Raw genomic sequence first — 14,864 nt, 5'->3', positions numbered from 1 at the left:
TTTAAAAATTACTCCTCACATCTTCGTTCTCTCTTGCCACCGTTCTGAACATAAACGTATACAATAATATCTTAGTTATTGTTCTGTTATAATATTTACATTTGGAGTAACCATGTGACTTACCTTTGTTATATTATCATCAAACATGAAGATTAGTCGGTTTCAAGAAAGAATTTTGATAAGCGACCTGCCTGTAAACATAATACTACGTTTTGAAATTTTAATGTGTTCTCCTTACTCCTGAAAGGAAATACGAACGGCTGCAAAAGGATGACATTCAGAGTAAATTAAATTCAAGCTCCAAGACGCAGCTATGAAACTAACCCAATAACATTTCGATAGAGCGCTGCAAAATTGTCCATGTGAAATTTCGGACTATGTTTTAGATATAATCACACTCTATCTGCAAGGCAGATTCAATTTCCCGCCGAGATCAGCACATGCTACAAGTACAGATTACTCTCTGCAGGGGATCGCAAATTGAGTACAGTCTGATACATAGACGAACGCATGTTCTTGTATTTGTAGATTATACGAAACATAAATTCACTTCAGGTTTTGTCCTTCATAATTCTACGGGTGCTCTCTACTACCTGATTCAGCTACGGAAGAAAGCAGGCTGAATATTTCAGTATTGCGCTTTCTGTGGACTTTATCCACCCTTCAGGGAACTAAGAGAGACCACGCCACTATCTATCGAGAGCTGTCTCTGCTCTGTTCCCATCTTCAGTTCTTGGGTCAGATTGAAGAGGCTAGTCCCAATCTTTCCACGAAGGAATACATACTTGAGTTTCCTTTAGCCAACTCTTCATACGGACCGGACCTACGGGAATGTAGAACGAATGTAAATTAATAAATTCATGAAAATTCTAAATGAAACAATGAAGGGAAAATACTAAGTACAAGAATAGGGCGAAGGTGTAAGAGTAACATTAAAGGGGTTTGTGAACAGACAGGTCATAAGAAAGTCGACAGAATTTATCTGACGCGGAATACGATACAGTAATTGGCTTTTATGAACACAATACTGGACCTTCCAGCATAGAAGTCAGTGATATTAAATATTTTCGGTGTTCTTTAAACTAAGCCCCCTCTCGACTTTGTAAAAAATAAAATTCTAATATACAGGATACAGTGATAATTGAATTTCCTCATACATATTAATTAAGATCAGTTCCAACGATATTTACCTGCCCATCCATTTCAACGCTGTGTAGTAATCTCGTTGTCACGTGATCAAATAGAGCGGACTCTGTCAACATTTTGACCTGTAATGCAGCTATGGAGCTTCAAGGTCGTTAGCATGTACTGAACGTTTCAAGTCTGAAATTAGTTAAATCAAACTGCCTGAAACTACTGGTGCAGAAATACGATAATAAGACAGAGTGACATGTTACTAGAATGTCCACCTCCGTTGCAAGCAAATGACCACTATTGTTAGATATGGAAACAACGCAGCCTCTACCCACACATCATCCACTAAGTGAAGGAACTGCTGAGTTCGTATCAGTGTTCAGAACGGAAAACACCGGCCACAAAATTCATGAAAATTTGTAACATTATTTGGGACAATGGCGTATGTTTGAAGTTACTTAAGTAATCCTAATATTTTAAATTTATGTATTTGAACTGTTACAGATGTTGCTGGCGTTTTAGTGTTTATCATTGAACGGTGGTTTATAAATCCTCCATGGAATATTTTTAAAACAGGCTTGTAAATTATGCCCAGTTGACCTATATCAGGAGAGTAAAATCATGCCCTAGAGCTGCGACCTTCTAAAACTCTCTATTATCTGACGTACAAGAGAAAGCAATATAATTTTATTATTATTACGAAAACCACAACAAATTTCCATTGGGGAGACCCGCTAAGATACGAAAGGACAATATTTGTGTGGATTGTAAGAAAATATTATCATAATGAGAACTGGATTAAACTAGGCTGGGATATGACCTAACGTTGAACGAATTACGAAAGGCGTTATTTTGGTATTTATTGACACGCCATACAGTGATTAGGTAGATGAAAATGTGCGAAATTAGTATAATTTCACTTGAGGTTGACTGTCTTATGGAATGTTGCGCCGAGAAGTCTCGTAGAAGTTTGCCGACGTTTCAGAGGTGCATACTGCTTTCGTCTGCAAGGCGGCGATCTGATGACGGAGGCATAACTTACCTCTGAAATATCCTCCATTTTCTACGAGACTACACAGCTCAACATACCAGGAGACAGACAACGTTATTTCTGTAAACCGGAAATAACGTCGGAATTTTTGTCAATGGACGTGATTTAATTACTTGTTATTACAGGACTGCGTATGAAAGTAAACTGATATAGTATATGTATATGGTATTTATAGCTTTACTGAAATACGAAAAATTAAAACATTTTAAAAATTGTACTAAATGTAATATTGCAATAGATGAAAATAGAGTAATATCCGGAACAGACTCTATGAAATATTACTCATACATTATTTGCAAATGAGTTTCATTTATTTGTTGTTTGTATGTGTTTGGAAATCATAATGCTGACATTCTCTTAAAAGCTGTGGGACCGTGAATCCAATTCTTTGTAATCTCGTGCCTGAATCTGCTCTAATTGTATATTTTATCCATTTACTGTCATTGATGCAAAGAACCTTTCCCTGTAATAAAATAAGAGAACTTTCATCAACAGGCCTGTTTGACAACTAAAAATAGTTGGGAGCTATATTAAAATATGTTGAGAAATCATTCCATATTTCGAAAAGTAAATACAAATAATGCATTTGTGAAACAGGATCGCTGTTTACACTGAGAATTATGCCGTACGGATCATAAGAAGGGTAAACTTACAGATTTTCAATAAGGTACCATTAGGCTATAAAGCGTTAATCACAGATATTTTTAAGGCGAGTGTGAGAGTAGCTGATACTATAAACAAAATTTGAAGTTATTAAGCAAATCTTCTAATAAAACCTTTTTTTTAAACTCTGAGCTTGACAATTATTATCCCGTTCTTTCCTCGAATGTTGCGCGCATTGTTTTTTAATGAAGTATTTTACATAGATTAAATATAGAGTCCCGTTTGAAACCCAGAGCTGCACATTAAATAGTAGAGATTATGAATAGAAGCAGTAATTAAATGATTTAAAACATTTCGTTAAGTAAATTCGAATATTCAGAATGTTCTTTCGAAGCAAGCAAAATAGGAGATAAGGTTTTTAATCAAGTTGCTTCCTCTGAGTATAAATGGAAGTGTTCCCAGTTTCATTAATACAAGCCGGCGTCGTATCGTATGCATACAACACAACACAACAGAAATTTACTGAGGATGCATACGCGACACGTACAGTACTTGATACTGATTGTGATGTATCGTAGATTAATTGTTAAAATGCAACATCCAAATTTCAATTACGTGTAAAAATATGTTACTATACGACAGGACCGCCAAATAAAATACACGGTAACTAAAGACTGTACATATTTTAGTATGCTGTAACAGAGCTCAAAATTTTAACCCCGCTAATACCAAATACCTTCACTGGATACGATCATGAGTCACTTTTATCCATCTACCATCCTCACAAACTACCTGCCGGCAACCTCTTACTTTTCATTTTTCTAGTAACACTTGGTGACCTGCACAAATCACGATATTATTGAAAATGTCTTTTCTGTTCAATCTTACACTGACTTTCACAAACTGTTGAGGATGATGGCAAATAATGTTTTGTGTTGCTGAGGTAAAAAGCAGTGAATTGATAGTCACAAACATTCGGAATCCAAAACTAGTTATATATTCGGCACCCAGGCTTATCTCTTGTGAGCTTCATGGTACTTAACAAGTGTGATAATGTCGGAAAACTACAAAATTTAGGCATTTTACGCTCTGTACAGTACTTAAACTAAAATAATCTCCCTCTCACACAGAGGGAAAATTTTGCTTTCTACCATTCAGAAACAATTATCATTCCATTGCCTGTCTAATTTTCCAAAGATTGTAAGTAGGCAAAATTATATTTTTCGATGGATTGCTTGAGGGAGTTATCAGTACATGTATTGTTTATTTTCATTTCAGCCCGAAGTTTATACTAATGACGCATCTCTTCGCTTGCAAAACAACCAGAGTACCACGTGATATTCATCTCACTCAGTTCGTCCAGGAACATCCTGCGACCTGGCCGAATTCAACAGAGAATGTAAATGGTAAGCAGTTTAATAAAATACTTTAAGCATGGTATTTGTTTACTAAATGTCGTTTTCAGTAGCTCAGACTGTATAACGTCCAGTATAGGATGATTAACAAATAATGAACTGTAAAAGATGTGAAATGAAGTGATCTTGGACTGACTTAAGGTACTGTACAGGAATTTGTCCAGAGGACTGAAGAAATTTACGGTTATAATGAACGGCCTCCAGACCGAGATTTTAAAGACAATGACTAAATGAATATTCAAAATAATGTTGATATCCTGCATAAAATAAAACAATTTGTAACACACCGTGTCCTTAGTGCAAACAAGTGCCAATAATTTGTTTCTTAATTCCTGCTGTACTTAATTTGGTTCGGTGTTGGACAAAGTGGGACACGCCCATCTCTTCATGGTCTATGGGAAACGAGGGCTCTTAACTTGATCACGAAGTGCTCGGAATATGAAGTTGACGACGCACATGTGACTATTGATGTGGCTTAGAATGCGTGGGGTTCTGCGTCTATCTCATCCGTCTTTTCGGCTTGACACTTCGGCTCACTGATCACTTTATATCACTTAACCCCTGTTAGTATTTCGGCAAAATACAGATATCAACTGCAGCCCTGAAGACGGAGACAGTATTATTCTGTGACAAACTTTTATCTACCTACGAGTCTACAACCCAGAACAACATACTGAAAAATCCTTCAAGGCCCTCGAGTAAGAGACGAAAGAAAGTAGTCTTTGAAATCGGACCAGTGTAGATGCTCTGGATACTCAAACATGTAGAGACAGATTGGCTATGATTGTGTTTGTTCACTAGTTTATTCGAGTCATTTATCCTGCGGTGTTCCAAAAGCTAGACCAAATGCCAGGACTGTTCAGTTTCTCCACAAGCAAGGTCTTCCCTCCACCTGTTGTCTATGTTAACCACGTCGTCCGGGCTTTTTAATATTCTGCTGGCTCACTGATTGTACGGGCTTGCAACAACTTCACGACGTCCTGTGGGTTTTCTGTCTAGCAACCGTGGATCTTGTCGTGCATGGCTGAAAAGGCAACATAAATCTACTAAAAATAAACCTTCTAGAACAAAGTACATTTTCGACTTTCGGGGAGAGCTTCGTTGAATGTTTAAATATTTGTTTCAGCATTGCAGTTGCCATCTTCAGGGTAGGTATGTAATTGTTGGGCGTTTTACGCGACCTCATATAGATCAGGCAGTAGATGGAGATTTGGATTTGATGGTGCTGATTGGTGGAGAGGAAAAACCGGCTATTATGCAATAAGAGATACACACTTGTCTCAAGAGAACAGGATAAAATTTTTGTGAGAGACTCATGGTGAGGAGAGGAGATAACGGGAATTTTAGTGACCATGTAAATCGGGACAGAATCTAAAAACATACGCACCATTAACATAATATAGATAACAGACATATTTTAAGTTCGTGCAGTTCTGAGATATTTTGATTAACTTGTACGTCTTACGACATTCTTCACATGGTGTCATATAGAATTTGCAGAATAATATTGCGTCTATGCATTTGACTGGCTGTTGACTGAAGCTGTAAAAAGACAGATCAATGAAGCTGTTAATTTTCCAGAGGGCTAAAGGAACATGTTAATGCCCCTTAATAGAGAAAGCTGTAGAAAAGAAGGTAGAAAGTATTAGGAAGTCTAGCGCTGCCTCACATTTTATCAGCCCGTCGCGTTGGACAGAAAACTCGTTAAAACTTTGTGTCGCAAAGGTTCCGGTCCGAATGACGTTTCCTCGATGTAGAAACATGTCGGATGATTTTCCATATTTATCCTGGAAATTATTTTGGAAGCCAACACGACATTCGGTTAGGAAAGGAACTCTACGCCGTAAGTAGTTGTGACAAAAGCAGTTCATCAGTCCATTCGAAAGACGCTGTCGTAAAATATGTAGTCATCTCTAACAATAAAATTTTATAATACATGTAACACGTATTAAAAACAAAATGTATTTCGGAAATAGTTGCTGCACTATGTATCTTAGGGACAACGTCTGTCTCGGGTACAAGGAAGTACATACCCTATAAAGTGGTAATTAGATGGGATAATAATAAGGTTCAACATTGCGACGTGGATACACGTGGCATTTCAACGTAGCATCTTCGAATCAGGCAGGCAGTTACGAATAGAGTAATGCACATTGAAGTTCCTTAAAATGCAGAGAATTTCTTAACCAACTCAGCTTCTATTAGCTTATTAAAAAGAAACCTTTTCCCTAGGTTCGTTTGTTATTTTGTTTATCAAATCTAAAACTTCTTGACGATGGTGAAGAGTCAATTGAATAAAAATTTTCTTGGATATTATCCATCGTCTAGTAAATATAAAACGTAAAACGACGTTTCGGAGATGGGACTCTATCCGGAGATAGGGATTAGCTCTATCTAGTGGACCCAACTGTGTAGGAACCTGAAGACGGCGATAGAGTCCCATCTCCGAAACGTCGTTTTACGTTTTATATTTACTAGACGATGGATAATATCCAAGAAATTTTTTATTCAATTGTTATTTTGTTAATTACTAAACTTAAATGAAACTTAATACAGTGGTACATGATCGTACTCCCACTTCAATTTATTACCATTTACAAATTTGGAATTACTCCTTTCTTTCTTTCTAATCAAAATTACAAATGTAATGTCACTAATGACGAAATTGTAGTAATTCTCTCATTTGTAGCAGACTACTTCGGACGCAACACCGAATGGTGTTCCAGCCTTGCAGAAGGGCGATCCGTTGCCAGATAACGTAACTAGTAGGGCCATTTTCCTTGACGCTAGCGCCCGGGGTCAAGGAGCAAGTCATAAAAGTGACGGAAAGTCTATCAACTCGGATCGCTGCTGCTGGTTTTCGAGCAGACGATGATTCAATTAGCAGAACGAGCACCACAAGCGGCCAGTGTGCTGGAGTTTCTCCAAAATTACCTGTCAAATATATCCATCAGACGAACGCAACCTGCAGCACTGAAATTCAGACTCGCATGGACCTCGTTGGTATTTGTACAGATAAAAGAGCACAACACAGAATAAGTGCAATATATTAATGTGATACGAAATCAAATTCAGGAACAAAATAATAAAAATGTACTCTAATTACATAAAATGAATCGTATGATAAATTTTAAAATTTGCTTGGAACGATACTAATGCATACAAATGAGGTTCGTGATAAATTTTAACTTGCCTAACTCAAATGTATTATTGTTACATGTTATCGCTGTGAAACTGAAAACTAAATGTAATTTCTCGCTGAAGGGGTGGTATTGTGTTACGTTGAATAAAAATATATTTTAAAAGTTGCGTTTTTCTTGAATGCTACTAAAACATCTTGTCACTGTTTATGAAGTAGCGCTTGTGTCTTTTCAACCTTAGAGGTTTTTACGGTCGCTATGTTGGTAGTTTGAATGGTTGAAAACAAAGCGCGATCAATTACTTTAGCCCCTTCTGTACCATGTAACAAAAATTATAAATTTAAAGATGTAATTTATGCATTGTTACAAGATACTGCACTCTTAATAATCGAATTCTGACAACATATTTGATTTTCAAAGTAAGTTCGTATTTAACCTTTTATCAAAATAAACTCAAAAGTTCAGTGTATTTAAAAAGGGATTTATAGGACTTTCTCTGTTGCTTATATTTGAATCAAGGTGGAACACAAACCTATTTGTTTTATCATAACCAATAACACACCCAGTTACTAGGGCCATGAAAGATATCAGGATCAGATACGCGCAACTGTAGACTGCGTGGGGGCTGACGACGGAGGAAGTGAGGTCCTCTAAAACGCTGGTCGTTATCTACCAGACTACACCAGACTGCACGGTGCGTCATCCCAGAAAATAGCCATTGTCCTTGTAATGAATATTCGGATTTTACAAAAGTCTGAGAATCTAACGGGCAGCTGATTAACTGTCAGATTATCAAAGATTGTTTTTATGGACGTAATAAAGCAAGACAATCTGTAAATGTAAATTTGGAGGACCGCCTTAAATTTTACTAAAAGCACTGAGAACAGAAATATGCCTTTCAGACTATCAACTGTTTAATACAATTGACAACGTGTAAATTCTGAAACATATCTCAGATATTTGCACTGTTTTATAATTTAGCCTGGTAGTGTCTTAAAGCCAGATACCGAAGGCTCGTCCAGCTACCTGCTTCGATATATGATGATTTCCATTATATTCGTTCTCCAGTGTGGTAGGCGGAGTCAGTTGCCATGATTACGTACTTCATACTGCGTTCAGTTTATGCGAAGAAGTGAGGAATATTTCACAAACAATTCCAGAATCATGTTTGTTTCCAAGAATTTGTCTGTTTACGTTGTGCTGAACAAGTTGCATGCGACGTGTATTAATTTTACGCTCAGAAATAGCAGATGAGAATAAAAAAGGTAACAAGAACACAAATTGTTTTTATAGGAAGGAAGTTCTTTGCTTAACAGTGGAGCAGTGTTTTTAGCATAGGAATTTATAAAGTAAACAATGGTTTACTCTTCTCGAAAATCGAATCGAAGTTGAGTTTGAAAATAAATTACTGAGAAGTTCTTTAAAGTTGTTGAAAACGTAGTTAAAGTATAATAACAATTTTGCGAATTTTATAGAAAATAAAGTATCTGTTTAAAATATAATAATTTTGGATATTTATATGTGTAGACTCAGTACAGTATGATGCAATTAGAGATGATCACGTAGTAGGGAACTATTCCAAAGTAGGTGGAATTAGTAAATTTAAAAGTCCAGAAATCGTACACACTTCTGTTGTATTATCTCCATTACAAGAAATATATATATAGAACACACTTCCGTATAATTCTTCTTCTATTATTTGTGATTGTAACTGAGTAAAATAAAAAATGTTACCTGAACAGCTTCATGGTAAAGACACAGACAAAATAAAAATAATGTGCTCTCGTAATTTGGTAGGGCACACACAAGACAATATAACGACATGACAAACATGCAGACAGAATTAGAGAACATCAGAAAACAATGAAGAGGCAACAGGTAGGATGAATATGAACGATAACAGATTGTAAGCAGAACGTTCGGAAAGAACGCACAAACTTCATGTTTCGTTGATACTTACTGGAACTTGTTTTTTAATTTTCTCTCTCGCGTTCACTTCAATGAATCATATTTTCAACTCTGAAAGATATTGCATATTCTTCTGTTATTACTCTACGTGAATAATTGCATACAATACAGGAAGTATAAAGAGGGATCTTTTTCATTCTTGCAAGGCGACAGATATTAGTACAGCACATTCTCAACTTCCCATCGAAACATGAAACGCAATGGAGACATCGAAGAAACGATATGAAGCATATTTGAAAATATCTGCAACTACAGATTACAAGTTTCACGAATCTTTTTATTACATCTGCAACTGTCGAAATAAATCTCCCTCAAACGTGACGTCACTACATAGCCAAAAAAAGAAATTTTGGTGGCGGCAGCTAAAGTTTTATCGAAAGTGTCCAATCGTCCATAACAACAGTTGAATATCAGGTTGTACAAATGCCCAGCTACAGGAAGAGCTATTATTAAATAATGCGTAGGAAATAAATAAAACGCTATTTTTGTAAATTGTTAAATCAAAATTCTCTCTATTGTTCCATGTAATTACACTCCAGATTTCCAAAATTCGAACGTGGACATTGCTTTATGAAAATCATATGTAAGAGTTGACCCTTTTCTCTTTGTCTCGGGTCATAGACATATATCGGAATATTGGACACACTATCACAGGTCCTAGAAGCGTGTTCAATTTCTTCCCATCAAGAACCGAGTCTTCAGAACAGCAATAGACTTGTGCGTTTAAGCCTCATTTCGCACTGTAATAACCACCCTATTGTTATGCGTCTCATCATTTCATCACCGCAACAATCAAACTTTACCGTAGGAAGCTGTTATTGAATTTAATAAATGGTTAAAGCTTTTCGTTAGGCGTCCAGCGAGCTCATTGAATTTCGTCCCATCAGCCGATAACTAGTTTCCTTTTGAGGCAACATTAATTATTTCCGTTACACAGAGTGAACACAGTTGTTCACGATTTTATATACGCATGTAACGTTCACTTCCATGCTTGCTTGAATTCTATTTAAATGGGAGCGAATCTCTCGGGAAACGTTTAAATATTAACACGCAACACAGCTGAGTATTTCATTATTTTTCTTCTGTAACGGTTTGTACGAAATTCATAAATGAAAGGAAGAAATGCTGAAAACTTTCCTGCTGGATTTTAACAGGCATTTGTGTTTGTCGGGTCAAACATGAGCTGTGCCATACACTGACTTATTCTGGCAGACACAGATCTCATGTATGTGGAAAACACACGATTAAAGTTTAATGCATAGATTAAAAGTGTATGTACAAAAATCGTTTCGAAATTTGAGAAATTAATTAAAATCTTATGATTATTTCTATACATGCTTTTACTAAATAAATTGAAGAAAGCCACTTACGGATTAAGTAAGTTATTTTTTATTTTCCTTTTGAATTTTTCAATCTTACCTCCGTCTTCATTGTTCTATATGGGATTATAGGCCTGCAGAATGACTATTTGTAGCGAAGCATACCCGTATTTATTGAAAGAATAATTATAGTATTAGTTATTTAATCTCACCGGTGACTACTGAGGTGTGATACCATTAATACACTACTCTAGCTGCATAAGATGTGTTCAGAGCAATTTTCATTTTCCATCTCTCTTAATTTAATGTAAGCGTATACATTACCTTTTCACTTTCACTCAAGCAGAATATTAATCACATTATGGCAACTGCACTTTGTTTTACAGGATAGCTTTTCCTTGTCCTTTGGGACTGTCTCTTAAAACTTTATGTAACTCTGCATTTTATGAAACTAATTTTGCAGGTACCCGCTACTAAAGAAATACTTTGGAGGATATTTGGTTTCAAAGGAAGATTTTTTGAACACGCGTCTACACTTGGTAACATCTCATATTTCTTAGGTGACATGTAACTTCCGTGGAATGACGAAATTAATTCATACTTGAAGTTTGTCTCTTCGTAAAGAGAGCATCTCACCCTTATTTTTAATCATCTTCTTTTGGGTGTCATTGGAACTAGCAACCACAAATAATCTCACAAAGACAAAAAGTTGTGCTTGCCTTTGGTTCTTTGGGAAAAACTGCATTAGATAAGCTAGAAAGCGATGCTTGTATCTTAGGTTTAAATTCTAACCGAAAAATATTCAGATATGGAACGGTGTATAGTATACTGTATATCACAGAGAAATGCTTTTTAAAACCCACCAGAGACATTTTTACTCATAATTTACAGACTTTTAATAAATGATAAAATAGCATTTCGGAATTTAGAATTTGCTAGAAGCTGTCTGTTTCACAAAAGGAAGTGCCATATTACATATTTTAATTAACACCTAGGAATTATGTTGTGATTATTAATTTCCGTGTCTGACCAGGGGCACAAAGTAAATTCGGTTATATTTGTAATATAGTGAGAAATTTGTTGGATTTTCTTGTATATAAGCACGTATCCCTTTTATAGAACTTTTTGTTCTGCTGTGTAAGACGGATTTATGTTTTTATTTTGTACTTACCTGAATACAAGAATGAAAAAGAAATAATTGTGTTTCATTTTAGTTGGCCCGTAAAGGCTTTCTTATTAAAATAATCCTTAGAAATAAAAACAGAGAGTTCTGACCACATTCTAAACATTTATTCCATGAATTCTGCACTGAGAATGCCAGTTATCAGGAAAATTTCACGAATACTCCATGTGTTATAACTAGCGTATCATTCTAGTGACCACCGGGACTCCTAAATTTCAGATACAGAACATTTGTTCTCGTTTTCAGGAACAATATTTTTTCTTCATACTAATCCTGGCTAAATCCGTGGAGAAAAGAGAAGTTAGCAGTCGTTAAACTATAGAACAATTTCCCAGTCATACGTATATGGAAATCGAAGATTATTTACTATGCACACAGATCTCGTCATTAGGCACTAGGGTTTATACAAAAACCGACATTAGGCACTAGGGTTTATACAAAAACCGACATTTTAAAAAACCGGTTTTCGAATTCCACTATTTCCAAAAAAACAGGTTAAACCGGTTTCCGAATTTTTACAAAAAAAATATAGTTAAAACATTAAAAAATATTTATACTTATTTTAAATTTTTTCAGTAGTATAATATTTATGGAACTACAAAAATATAACAAAATAATATATACTCTATACAAAACCAAATGAAAAAACTAAAGTAACTAAAATCCGTACAAAATATGAATTATAAACTATGTCGGTTGCTAGATTTAAGTTAAAAATTTGTAGCCTCTCAGAAACTAATTCTAATGTTTTCTTAGCATCGCAGGAACTAAGCCCAAATTAAAATCTTCCGCAAAATGGTGTACGTTGATATTGAAATATCTGTGATTTCTTTTGCTAGACCACTCATCTAAAGTTATATAAAATTTTTTCCCATTCCTCTTAATACAATCCAATTCATTTATAATTTGACGTTTGGCATTGTCATAAAACGTATGAATGAGATCCATTACTCGAGAGTTGTTTTTTAGTAATGAATATCCCAGTTGTTGCAAAGACACTTGTATGAACGAGATTGTTGAAATGCTATTTATGGACAATCCATCCATTGCAGCAAGTTTTGCTATAATTTCGTCTTAACTGCTCTTTTTCACGAAATTAAAAATAGAATGAATTTGTGGATTTGCATGTCAAACATTCGCTTGACTCATTAAAATTAGTTTTACAACAATATGCTTGTGCCCAAGGAGATTTTACGTCAAAATATTAACGTTTTTAATTATTAATTAACTAATTTTTCCATATTAATTCTAGTATATAAAACAGGTCTTTTAAATTTTAAAAACCGGTTTTAGAATTTTACAAATTTATCAAAAAAAACGGTTTTAAAACCGGTTTTTAAAAACCGACAAACCCAAGTCGTGACAATGGATCAACCTAAGTGTCGAACTGTGATGAAGAACTACAAAGCGTGGGTAAGCGTGACTAAGCGTGACAGCGTGATGAAGCGTGACTAGGCGTGATCACTGTAAAGAGTTGAAGAGATGCCGCCAGAAGAGTCGAAATATGACAAACATATACGAAGCGTGTCCATGCGTGACCAAGCGTGAGAAAGCGTGACAAGGCGTGACGCACTGTAACGGCGTACCGAATTGTGGCCATAAGAGTTGAATCGTCACAAAAATTTTCAAAACATTACCGAACGTAACAAAATACACAAACCTAACCTAACCTAACCCAACCTAACATAAGCTAACGTAATCCAACACATGCAAACCTAACCACTAGTAACTTCTGACGTATTGCAATGTAGCCAAAAATAACCGAGCCGTACGTAGCATAAGGTAGACGTCCCGAAAAGTGACATGGTGATCACGCGTGCTCAAGCGTGACATAGCGTGTTTATGGGTGACCTGCGCTCATGTCGTGACAAAGGATCACCATAAGTGACAAATTGCGACGAAGATCTACAAAGCGTGAGCAAACGTGACTAAGCGTGACAAAGCGTGATGAAGCGTACCTAGGAGTGATTTACTGTAAAGACAAGACGCAATGTGGCCAGAAGAGTCGAAGGATGACGAATTTAAACAAAGCGTGACATTGCGCGACAAAGCGTGACAAAGCGTGACAAAGCGTGACAATGCGTGATTAAGCGTGATGTACTGTAAAAGCATGACGAGATGGTGCCAGAAGAATCAAAAATGATTAATATCATCGAAGCGTGAACACGCGTGACAAAGCGTAACAAAGCGTGACTAGTAGTGCCGCACTGTAACGACATGACGAACTGTGGCAATAGGTGTCAAATAGTCACAAAGTTTTCAAAACAATACCGAAAGTAAGAAAGCACACTAAACTAACATAACCTAACCTAACCTAACCTAACCCAACCCAACCCAACCTAACCTAACCTAACCTAACCTAACCTAACCTAACCTAACCTAACCTAACCTAACCTAACCTAACCTAACCTAACCTAATCTAACCTAACCTAACCTAACCTAACCTAAACCAATCTATCCTAACCTAACCCAACCTAACCTAACCTAACCACCAGTTATTTCTTCCAACGTATTGCAATGTACCCAAAAATAATTCAGCCATTAGTTACATAAGGTAGAATGCCGAAACGTGACATGGTGATCACGCGTGCTCAAGCGTGACATAGCGTGTTTATGCGTGACCTGCTCTCATGTCGTGACAAAGGATCACCATAAGTGACAAATTGCGACGAAGATCTACAAAGCGTGAGCAAACGTGACTAAGCGTGACAAAGCGTGATGAAGCGTGACTAGGCGTGATTTACTGTTAAGTTATGACGCAATGTGGCCAGAAGAGTCGAAGGATGACGAATTTAATCAAAGCGTGACAATGCGTGACAAAGCGTGACAAATCGTGATAATGCGTGATTAAGCGTGATGAACTGTAAAAGCATGACGAGATGTTGCCAGAAGAGTCAAAAATGATGAATTTCATCGAAGGGTGACCACGCGTGACAAAGCGTGACAAAGCGTGACTAGTCGTGCCGCACTGTAACGACATGACGAACTGTGGCCATAGGTGTCGAATAGTCACAAAGGTTTTCAAAACATTACCGAAAGTAAAAAAACACA

The 14,864-nt window shown here is 36.3% G+C and overlaps 1 long non-coding RNA gene across 1 annotated transcript in view; it reads left to right on the top strand.

Moving 5' to 3' along the window:
* LOC110840353 (uncharacterized) overlaps positions 1-14,864 on the top strand; it is a 38,435-nt gene that overhangs the window by 12,258 nt on the left and 11,313 nt on the right. The window contains exon 2 of the long non-coding RNA XR_015535147.1: positions 4,067-4,194. This is a non-coding gene — a long non-coding RNA (uncharacterized LOC110840353). The remainder of the gene's footprint in view (positions 1-4,066; positions 4,195-14,864) is intronic.

Source organism: Zootermopsis nevadensis, unplaced genomic scaffold (assembly GCF_977971745.1).
Source record: "Zootermopsis nevadensis isolate Lab colony 2312 unplaced genomic scaffold, Znev_1.0 Znev_ptg000013l, whole genome shotgun sequence".
Taxonomy (NCBI): Eukaryota; Metazoa; Arthropoda; class Insecta; order Blattodea; family Termopsidae; genus Zootermopsis; species Zootermopsis nevadensis.
The sequence above is the reverse complement of the archived record's forward strand: the minus strand, read 5'-3'. Positions and strand labels throughout refer to the sequence as shown.